This window comes from Dermacentor andersoni, chromosome 2 (genome assembly GCF_023375885.2).
Source record: "Dermacentor andersoni chromosome 2, qqDerAnde1_hic_scaffold, whole genome shotgun sequence".
Lineage (NCBI taxonomy): Eukaryota > Metazoa > Arthropoda > Arachnida > Ixodida > Ixodidae > Dermacentor > Dermacentor andersoni.
The window spans coordinates 177,151,761-177,164,230 of record NC_092815.1 but is presented as its reverse complement, the minus strand read 5'-3'; positions in this window follow the sequence as shown (position 1 = coordinate 177,164,230).

Sequence of the window (12,470 nt, the reverse complement as noted above, 5' to 3'; positions counted from 1 at the left end):
CACTGAGCCCATCAGGTTCTTTCTAACTACATAATTCCAGATATAAAAAAATCTTGTTACACAACATGGCACTATGGAATCTTGTGAGGCTTACCTGAAATAAGCATCTGTGACATGCTGAGAATAACAAAACTATGTGAGCCCATCTCACCCCGCTATTGGTTTTTTCGTCACGTACAAGGCAGAAACGCCCAACTCACCATACTACTTGAATTGCATTGAAAGCCTCTCATGATGCCATCTATTCCATCTGTACAGCACCCCACATCATAATAGCGCAAGTCCCTCTCTATCATTTACAATAAAAGATTCTGTCACTTACTGCAGTGAAGCAGCTCAAACAAGTTACAGTTAAGAATGCTACAAATCTGTCAATAAATTCACAGACTCTACACTTCCTTGCATCTCAGTATTGAGGTGCACTGAGTACAGGGGCACAGATGGAATTGGTTCAACCATTTGGGCAGACCAATTGGCTCAATCAACTGCCTCATTTGTGACACCTAACTGAATTCCTCCACCTAACCTAACTGTAATCTCCATGCTCTTCACCACGCACTGGAATCTTGCCTCTGGTGGGACACGTATATATGTGCCTTACTTCCCCGATAAGTCTGCTCCTTGCCTGTGACCTTACCCGGACACAGGAGATATCTCTTCAGAGATTTTGTCCTGGAGCAGCCCTTAGACAATCCATCACTTAGGCTTAGGGATCATCTAAAGCTGACTAAGAAATGTGCCCCAAGTGCTCGACTCCTGTAGCAATGCCAGTGGCATATACAGAGGGGGGGGGGGGGCACGAAGGACACATCCCCCCTTCCCCAAGATGTCTGTATGTGGCTGGCAAAGCCCCGACTCCCCCCCCCCCCCCCACCTCCCCTCTACTCCCTCAACCTCTGCATCCCCAGTCAAGTGCGTCACTTAGTAGCCTCATGCTAACATTCACTCAGATTCTGAACACTGTTGCCACACTGTAATATATGGCATGTCAAATACTCTGAGCTATTTACATGGCCAACATGCAGACTTCCATTCACAATGCATGTTAAGAGCACTGTTGCCAGATCTTGGACAGATCAATCCTTGGAAATCGTTTAATGACCCATGCTAACCACTTCAACAGTAACAATGCAAAGAGTGCGACACCTCATTCCTTAAGCTTCCAAGCATGTGCTAGGTGTGCATATATGCAACTGCAATACTTAGAACTGAAATTGAAGTATACATGCTCAGAGTTCATCACTGACGCCTCAAAATCACAAGCAAGAGTATTGTTTGCAGCACTGGGACCTTCTTTTGTTGCATTTGAGGCTGTTAATCTGCAAACAAGCATCCTTACAAGCAAAGCACTAACAGTTATTTTCCCCATATTACAGGCACAAGCATTCATAAAGCTATATTACTACACATTGACTGCCTTAGCACAGTGAAAGTAATACAAACATATAAAAACCACAAAAACGTGGTCCTAAGCTAGTTACACAAGTATCTGTGCATGGCCTAATTGCATATGGTGCCTGCTCGCCGTGGCTTAGAATGAAATGAGCTTGCAGCACCGGCACAGTCCGAGTCCTGAGGGCCCAGGCTTCCCCTGAGAATGCTGGCATTTTAGCGCTCATAGTGTGCAGTGAGGTCCCCCTTCTCTTTTGCATATTTTGACTTGGGCCCCCCTGTAGAGGCTGCCTAGGATACATCTCTGGCTCACAGATTAGGAAGAAGCATCCATCACTTATAGAGGCCCTGAAAGTCGAGCTCACATTTCATTCACGGACCTAAAGCTTTTCTTGCGTAAAATGTTCAGAAGCAATTTGCAAGATACATGGAATATATAAAGGTCAGTAATGAATTACACACACTGCAGAATAACTGAAAGATGGGCAAGGGGGTGCAGATTTATAGCGATGGCTTGCTTGGCAGCACGATGTAACCCAGACAAAAGAAGAGAGGTGAAGAAAGTAAAGACTTGGCACTGTATATGCAAGAAAAATATTTGTTTAAGGAAAACGCTAATATATACATAGATATATATATGTCCTGAAGCAACAGTATACACAACGAGAAAAATAAATGGCAAAAGTAGATTCACAAAGCCACGTGATAACAAAACAATGTTAGAGAATGGTATGGTAGACATGTACAAAAATAAATACGTAACAATAATTCATTTCACTCAGGACACACATCTAGATAATTGCATTTCTTGGTCACAAGGGTCACCATTTAAGCCTGGCTAATACATTTGTCTCGTAATTTGTTGATACATAATGTTTCAATTATTTCGCTCATTAATTTGTTACAATGATGGGAAAGCATAAGTGTGTCATTGAGCATGGGGTTACATCCACATGAGTGACAGTAACTGGGCAAATAGTAAGGCAGTCAAGACGAAGTGAATGGATGGTGGTGCTTCTGCACTCTCGTGTTACGCCTCATCACAAGATAACGGGATCAGGTATACCAAGTCTAGGGAGCAGCATACACACTTGGACGCATGTTTTGTTTGGCAATCAGATTTTGCTTTTTCTGTTTTTACCTTTTTACACTTCGTGCAGCCTGATCCCAATGAAAAGACAAGCAAGGTGGCTGGAATTTGGAATGTGGAGAATACAAACGGATGGCATGTACACATTCTTACCTTCTGATGAGCAGCGAGTCATCAACATGCAACAAGTTTGGAGGGTCCACCTGTTCTCCATGTCTTTATGGAGAACAGGTAGTCTAACCATAAAGCATGTCTATAATATAGGCCTATCCATAAAACAGCATAACAACAATTTATTATTACATTATATATTTTTTATTTATTTATTTATTTGGCAAATACTATCAGCTTTGTATAGGCTGTGACAGGAAGTGCGATATAATGTGCACCTGTTTACCTTTCAGTACAGCCCTTTTCCTTGGCAACAATCTACTTTTCAATAACAAAACTGTCAGGTACTTTTCTCAGTGGTGTAGGTATGCTGGATATATATACAGTGTCTTCAAAGTCTTAAATCATAGCATTGCCTCCAGTTGAAGGCTTAAGCTGCAATGCTGCAGTGCACATGGAGTGCCAGCTTCCAAACCATTGTGCGTAAGGGCTCTGGAAAGGCGCAGAGTGCTTGGTAAAAGACCACACCAGTTCAAATGCTTTATCTTCTCATCTCCTCATGCATTTTAGCAAAGACAAACATCACTTATAGGCTTGTAATTTTAACAGCAGATATGTTTTACACTCCTATACAGCAAGTAATTTTAAGCCTGTATACAGCCAATATTAATTATTTATAGCAATCCATTTTTAAGTGTTAAATGTATCATGCAACATTCATGGCATTCTTTATAGTCATTCCAGACCCTTGTACTATTAAACATCAGACATAATCAGACAAAAAGGGACCTCAGCATAAAAAGAATATGCATAAGGCTCTGACTTCCCTAAACTTGACCATGATTGCTACAGAAAGGTAGTTTTGGCAGTTTTAGGCACCTGGCAGCTGGAACTATGTGCCAGCTAACACTGCTTTAACCAGCACCATTGCCACTCCCACCACTGCATCTTAGGTTATATAATGACGTTTATGTAATGACCAGTGTGACATTTTTAGAGGCATTCACCTGCCGTACATTGTGTTACCTGTGCACATTCACAGAGAACTAACAGTTAATTCTAGCACGTAAAGAAATAAAAACCTTCGTTAAAAATTATCTATGCCATAAGCTGCGCACATATGCTGTTAAATAAAAGAGCCACGTAAAGGTTATATTGATGCTTCTTTATTCCCATTAAAGCGAATAATGATTGCAGTGAACACACTATTATGTATAGGTATTAACCATAAGGCCAAAACTGCCTTTCTGTCACAATCATGGTCAAGTTTAGGCAAGTCAGAGCCTTGTGCATGTTCTTTTTACCCTAATGTACCCTTTTCTTAGCACATTGCTATGTTCTTGTGAAGCTTTCATTTCTACCACCTGTAGTATTGTCCTTACAAACAAAATAATGCAACTTGTTTTTAATTTACAATGTTGTTTCTTTATTTTGATTTTTATATCGCATTCATTTTCGTCAAAACTTCACATTTGAAGTGAATTGTAAAACTGATAATTTGTGATACAAGAACAATATTGCGCAAAGTTGTTGAATAGGTTAAGGTCTCAGAGTCCACCAAATTTCAACAGGCTCCACGGATTGGTATAGTTGATAAAAAACTGTAGATATAGCAACTTTTGAAAATTGTAGCAAATTAAGCAGTTATGCTAAAACACTTCTGTTTTGCACGGCTAGCTAGCCCTTCTTTACGTCTATGTTTTACAGACAAAAATATATTCTTTGTAGCTGTAATGTATTGTATTTCACATTGTTGCGAATTGCCTCCGCACTGAGGAATTTCCCAATTTTTTTTTTCCTCCTAAATATTCATTTGGCATAGAAGTCATGTTCACTTTCATGCTACTGAGTGATATGTGCATAAAATATAAAATATTCTATCGAATGTAAAATATAAATTTTTTGACCCGTGTTGACCTCTCGTGTGATCACGCAGCATGGAGACGATGGAAATTGACACAATTTAAACATCAGTACGTGAGACAGGTTTTCAAAGTTGTCTGCATTCCTGCATGCTTGACTGCAAAAGATGTCTAAATGTGTAAGCGTGGTGCTGCCACATCAGTACACAGCACAGACATTAGTGATGGCCAAGGCTTTACTAGCTATCGAAATAAAGCTTTACATGTTGCCTTAGATATGATGTGCATCTTATAAGTATGCAGCACTTTCCTGTGAAAATTGTTTTAAGAGAGCAAGATACCTTTTGCCAACAAATGAAGCAAAACAAGTAGCCTCAAGGCAGCTTTTGTAGGCTAAAATAGCTTCACTTGTTCAGGGAACATGCTGGTTTACCCACACAGGTACTAATGCAGCCTATACTTTCTAATAAAGCACATCTCATAGCAGCTGACATCCTTGCCTAACTTCTTTCTTTTCTCATCACAAAGCCATCACATATGAACCTCAAATATTCTCATAGTAATAAATGAGAGCACAAAAGTACACATTAGCCTGCCCGTAGTTTCCAGGCCTCAATTTTTCTTCTCTTCGATGCTGTCTAGAATCTTCGCCAACTTTCCTAGATGATTTAGTGTGGCAGGATCTGAGAGCATGCATAATTAATTAGTGTCTCACAGTCTTGAAATAAGCCTTTTCTTCGTGTCAAATGGACAGGTGTGTGCATATAAAAGAAAAATAATTTTTAATGCTGTAAATGGGGTGATGACGGTGATCCATCCTATGTTGCCCTGAAGATCATAGCCTGGGTAAATTGCACAGTGGCCTCTAGGCATCCTGATATCTCACGTATGAAATAGCTGCATAATTACTTCTCCTAAACATTATTCTTGTATTAGTGCTAATATAAGTACAGTGCCATACAGCAGGAGGTCAGAAAATGTCATTATCATGGGAGGATCTCTGTATAAATGAGAAGAGAGAACTGCAACTAATAGAGAGATAAGTTATCGTAGGTGTCTTACATGCTTGCACAGAATGACAAGTTCCATAATTGGGCTAAGCTGGGCATGCAATTTACGCATTTGGATTGAGATAAGACTTGATTCAGTACCATTATTGCCCTCACTTCTCAGATGGTGAAATCTAGTATAGCCCACCGCTGAGCACTCGGTCAACGAAACTGTGCTTGATAGGTGATACATGGTGAAATTTAAAAAAACTTGCCTCAGTGGGAGCTCTACCAGCACTTGGTTGAATTCCGTATACTAAGTCCAAAGTCAAGGTCGATGACTTCCAGACTGGCCTAGGCTAGTTCAAGCCTGAACCAGAAAGATGAATTCCAAGGCTAAGGAGAGGTAGCTCATGAATTGTTAGCATGACTGATGGGTTGATTCCTACCTCAAAGTCAGTTTTGAAGACTGACCTTACTTCTCCTTATCTTAATTGTTAGTAACATGAATGCAGCAGGACTTTCTTATATATAGTTGGGGACCAACAGTTTCTGCATATTCAGTGAGTATGTCAAGAGCATTTTGCAGCTGTTAAATTGCATATCAAGATTCCCATACGTTGATCAAATCGTCATGTCATCAGCATAAATAAAGAACTCAATGCTTGTGATGTCTTGAAGCCTCCATGCAGGACGAATGATGAACAGCAAGGGGGCCAGAACAGAGCCATGTGGCACACTGTGGTTTGAAGCACAGCTAGGACCCAATATGAAAACAATTTACATGCACACTAATTCTTCTCAGACTCAAAAATATGAGTACCACTTTTGTTACCTGCTTTGGTAGACAAAAGTCTTCCATGTTTCAAAAATTACCTAAATTATGTTCTGCATTATTGCATGCATTGGTTGTATCAGTTGCCACCACCGTCCACAACTAGTGGCTGTGAGGGGAGACAAGCAGGACACCATCTGGCAGGAGAGACAGGCCATCCTCTGTGCCTAAGTACAATCTGAATTCAATCTGTGCTGCTGGGTACACTTAATTTTTATATTCAAGCTCCCATGTTTTTCAAGGTGCATACATGGCCATCATTAACTTCATTAACCAATTTATGTCTGCTTCAGCATTCAAAGCTTCAGTCATATCCTTGCTTTGAATTAGCTGACTCCATTCTAGGACAGTGCAGTTATGCTATCTCGAATTACACCTCCCAATCCTCTGCTGCACATTGCTGCCCTCCTTTCCTCTAGCACCAATTTTGGTACTCTTATAGATTATCAGTTAACTGTCTTGTATATTATATATGATAACTGATAATTTCTAGTATCATCTATTCCTTGTTAATATATAGGACATTATACATCATGCTGCAGATAAAATTGATATGTCCAGTAGCAACTATTATCAGTGCAAATGTGGCAATGTATAAAAGACAGAGTGAACAGCAGCAATGCAAGGAAATTAAGTGATGGTTGATTGGCTGTGAAATGAGATGCATGCGGGGGCTAAACCACATTTTTTTAATAGAAAATTTGCCACATATATTGCGATTACAAGCCAATCTTGCAATTTCATAATAGGAGTGTGCAAATATTCAAAATTTTGAATATGAATCAAATAGTCTTTGCTATTCAATTCGTATTCGATTCGAGAATTCACTATTTGAAGTTGTCGAATAGTACATTTGTTTTGTTCGAATACTGTAAAAGACAACAACACTTCTTGCAGTCTACAAGGAGGAAGACTGATATAAATGAAGAATCGTTGAATGGTTATAGTGCAGGACAACTGTGATTGTTGCGCAGATGATCCAGTTTCTAAACAAAGATATGGAGGAGGTCATTTACATGCTATAGTTGAGTAAGCATGTCGTGCCTTAGGAAGACTTTGCATTTGCTCTGTCTAATTAGACAAAGCAATTTATGTTTGGTCAATCTCTCCATATGCTTGGATTCCTTCAAAATGATATGCAGGGCTGCAGTATTGCCCTTAACTCCTTCACTGAGCTGTATACTCTACTATACTCTACTACATGTGTCTGGGACATGCTGCTCATTTTCTTTTATTTGTGTCATGGTCATTGTGCACCAGATATGATTGTGCTTTCCTTTGCTTCTCATTTACAAGCTTCCTAGTTGACTTGACATCTAGTTGTTAATGGCACTATACGCATCCAAAAAGGCCAGCAAGTCTTTTTTTCCTTAACAGACTCTACGGCATTTTTCATTTCGTTATTTTAGAAATTGGGAATATTCAATATTTGATTCGATATTCAGAGGTAATTTTTCCTGAATATTGCTATCGATTCAATCAGCAAATTTCACTATCCAAGCATGCCTATTCAATATTAAAGCTGCAACAATAAAATGCTTAGGTTTAAGTGCATGAGAATAATGTCACTTATAATTGCTGAATGTTGTGGCTTACGTACTGTGTGCATAACTTCGCCGCTTATATTATAAGCAAGAAAGGCGCAAAAAGATTGCTTGGAGGCAGGGGACAGCTGAAAAGTGAAGCTTGCTTGACATCATGTCAAGCGTTGAGGGCCCCTAGGTGGTAGTGATGGCTGGCAGCCAGCTCAGGTATAAAATTGGTTTTGTCTTATTTTTTTCTCCTCAGTGGCTCTGACGAAGTGACATAGGAGCGCTGTGCCAAGAAGGCTGCAGCAGAGAGAGCTCACAGTGTTTTGCACAAAGGGAGTGACAGACTGTGAGGAGTTGAAAGATACTTCTTAATTTTGACAGCTGATGCTATCTTGGCATACATGCTATTATCTGAAAGTTGCACATATCTACTAGGAGTTCCTTGAGATTTTCAGTTTTTTTTATACATGCTGTGATTTGTGTGCAAAAAGGCATGGAATGTTTTCGTTCATCTTATGAATAAAAACACTTCCTATTGATTCACTATTTTTGTATTTTGACTAAGCATACAAGCCGTAGAATCCTTAAGTTTTGCAGTGACGTGCATAAGTGTTGATATAACTAATATTGCACTGCACAGCACTTCCTTCGTTTCAAGCAGCTATGCACAGACATGCGTGCAATGACAGAAATAATGTTTGCATTTACCGTCGGCGCTCAGCGTTGCCCATGTATTAATTAAGTTTACTAATACCTTAGCTACTTCTGCTGCAAGATTTATGGCAATGCTTGTGTAGTCTTGTTAAGCTTGACGGAGTTGTAACGACATCAACTGGTCTGCCTGAAAAAGACACATTGAGATGCAAACTTGTGCAGAGTGGCACAAAATGTTTTCACTTCACATCACGCGCAAAAGCGCCACCTGTGCTTTCATGGCATTTCATGCAGCCCTACTTCTGCCGTGGGTTTTACCGCAACGCTTGGCACTGCGGTGAAGTTCGACAAGTTTGTTATTATGTCGCACGATATGACCGAATTTCACGCTTTGAGACGGCATCTTGAGCGGAGGGGCAGCAAATGGTTACATTCACCTTAAGCACAAGCGCACTGTGGAGTCACTCGTTCGATTCCGCGATATGTTTGCGTCTGCCGAGGGCTTTACCTCAACGCTTGGGCAGTGCGGTGAAGTTTGACAAGTTTGTTATTATGTCGCACGATATGACCGAATTTCACGCTTTGAGACGGCATCTTGAGCGGAGGGGCAGCAAATGGTTACATTCACCTTAAGCACAAGCGCACTGTGGAGTCACTCGTTCGATTCCACGATATGTTTGCGTCTGCCGAGGGCTTTACCTCAACGCTTGGGCAGTGCGGTGAAGTTTGACAAGTTTGTTATTATGTCGCACGATATGACCGAATTTCACGCTTTCAGACGGCATCTTGAGCGGAGGGGCAGCAAATGGTTACATTCACCTTAAGCACAAGCGCACTGTGGAGTCATTCGTTCGATTCCACGATTTGTTTGCGTCTGTCGAGGGCTTTACCTCAACGCCTGTGTAGGGCTGTGAAGCTTCATAAATTCTAATAACATCGCATGGTCTGATAGAATTTCATGCACTAAAGCGTTTAATTATGTGTGGAGAGGCAATGAAACTTCATACTGAGCTCGCAGCTTCACAGGCATATGCTATTTTTTAGATCAATGATAAGGCTGTGCAGGTTTCTTTTGATGAATGAATAAGTGCTCTTTACGGAATGAATGGTAATCATGCTGTGAAGCGTGCAGCAGCAGTCATCAGCCATAGCCGGCGCTTTTTCGAATGTTTTATTATGCTTCTGTAAATTGAGCCTGTACGTTCGAGTTTACGCTTCACATAAGACTTGAGTGTGATTCTCTCACAGGAAAAGCGTTTAGCAGGCATGTGCGTTGAAAAGCCGTAAACAATGACTGACCTAGAGGGAACGTAATGTATTATACGCATTGGCGCTGTGCATCGTACGTAGCTGACCGAGCATTGGATATGCAAAGCGGGTAGCGATGTCGCAGAACTTTCGCTTGATACCGCTTCTAGCAGAACCGGCGCGTAATAATAAACAAATGAAATACTGAAACCAGCGGTAACACCCACATTGTTCAGGTACGAAAGAGATCCGGGCAAGCATTGCAAGTCAATCCAATCCTCATGTCCTAGCGAATCGTAGTGTTCGTGAGTTCGCGTCTCTTATGCGCGTTGTTTAAATTTGAAGCGTGGCAGTCGCTTCTTAACGCTTTTCAACAATGATGAGTCTGACGGTGAGTTTTACGATGCGGTTACGAGTTTTACAATATTTGTATCTAAACAAGTGCGTCTGCTTTCGGCTTGCTGTAACTGTTCCGCGTCTGGATGGACAAGTAGCGCGTTTTGCAAACATCATTTCTAGTGCGGGATTTGGTACTGCGTCCGAGAAAATTTGCACTTATTATGTAGTAACGAATAGTTATTGCTGCTCCTAAACAATGAGTCCACAGCGCCGCCACTGCAAACTAACATCGAATTTACGCGCGTTGGGTGTTCGCACTGAAATGTGTGCCGATGTGTGGTGCAAGGGAAGTCCCTGTACTCAGTTTAGTAGGAAACTCCATGCTCTTGCTGATGGCTGAGTTCTTTCATAGTATGGGGCATACCGCCCCAGATGGTGCAACGTGTACAGTTCTAGTATCCGTAACCGGAGAACACCGAGGCAGCTTGCCCTAGACGCAGGTGCACTCGGCCGCTGTTTTTGCTCCATCGCCATGCAACCGAGTAATCCTTCGTTGAACCGTTTTCTTCTGTATCAAGCCACTTCCTCCTGCCCACAGTGGCATCATTTCATACAGCATGATGCAGCAACTCATTTCTCTGTTCTGCTTGCACTCAGCACCCTGTCATGTCTTTCCCAGTGAAAGCTGCATTAATTGATGCACTAGGCATGCTTGAACTCGGTTTTAGCTCTACTGAAACTTTGCTCAAGCAAAGTGGTATCGTAACTGTTCTACTACCATTCTTCCACTTCGCACCCTGCCATCCGTTCTGAAAGTGTTGTAGCGTTCCTAACTAGAACGGCAACAAAAATGACATAATCTAAGTGAGACGGGTGTCGTCCGCCATTTATTCCAACTTCCTTCTCACTTCTCCCCTAGCCCATTCCTTAGTCTTCTTTCATGCGTCCAGCGCAGACCGCTTCAGGTGTGACACCTGATTTAGTGTGAACACATTTTGATGAAGGAGTTTTAATACATTGATGAATTAACAAGACCTTGCTCCACTAAGCTTGAGCAGGCTAAGCTGGGTGTGCCAGTCGAGTGAGCATGATTTCTTCTCTGCTCATAATGCCGACATACATGATTGGCAGACAGGTGAAAGGTTGGACTTAAAAAACATAGTGGTGTCACTTCTAGGTGCTTGACACATTAAGAGCATGACACATTAATGCATAATATAAACAGCTACAAGGACCCACTAATCGGATTTTACTGGGACAATGTTAGTTTATTACTTTGAATGTGATATCATTGTAGGTGAACTTCAACCGCTTTGAAGGATCTAGCAGAAAATGTAGCCTGATCCCAAAGGCAGTGCAGTCTAACACATCATCTCAAAGTACCAGCTGTCAAGAGGGAAGAATGCGAGAAACTGGCATGTTTTGCACGCACCAGATGTTTCAAAGAGTGACTTTGGCACAAGAGAAGTGTATGTGCAAGGATGTGTTAACGGTTAGAACACAGGAAGTAAAATATGGATAGAATTGAACATGCTCTCAGGAACGGAGGAAGCCTAAAAGCAGTGAAGAAGAAACTAGGAATTGGCAAGAATCAGATGTATGCGTTAAGAGACAAAGCTGGCAATATCATCACTAATATGCATGAGATAGTTCAAGTGGCTGAGGAGTTCTATAGAGATTTATACAGTACCAGTGGCACCTACGACGATAATGGAAGAGAAAATAGTCTAGAGGAATTCGAAATCCCACAGGTAACGCCGCAAGAAGTAAAGAAAGCCTTGGCAGATATGCAAAGGGGGAAGGCAGCTGGGGAGGATCAGGTAACAGCAGATTTGTTGAAGGATGGTGGGCAGATTGTTCTAGAGAAACTGGCCACCCTGTATACGCAATGCCTCATCACCTCGAGCGTACCGGAATCTTGTAAGAATGCTAACATAATCCTAATCCATAAGAAAGGGGACGCCAAAGACTTGAAAAATTATAGACCGATCAGCTTACTGTCAGTTGCCTACAAACTATTTACTAAGGTAATCGCAAATAGAATCAGAAACACCTTAGACTTCTGTCAACCAAAGGAGTAGGCAAGATTCCGTAAAGGCTACTCAACAATAGACCATATTCACACTATCAATCAGGTGATAGAGGAATGTGCGGAATATGACCAACCCTTATATAGAGCTTTCATTGATTACGAGAAAGCGTTTGATTCTGTTGAAACCTCAGCAGTCATGGAGGCATTACGGAATCAGGGTGTAGACGAGCCGTATGTGAAAATACTGAAAGATATCTATAGCGGCTCCACAGCCACCGTAGTCGTCCATAAAGAAAGCAACAAAATCCCAATAAAGAAAGGCGTCAGGCAGGGAGATACGATCTCTCCAATGCTATTCACAGCGTGTTTACAGGAGGTATTCAGAG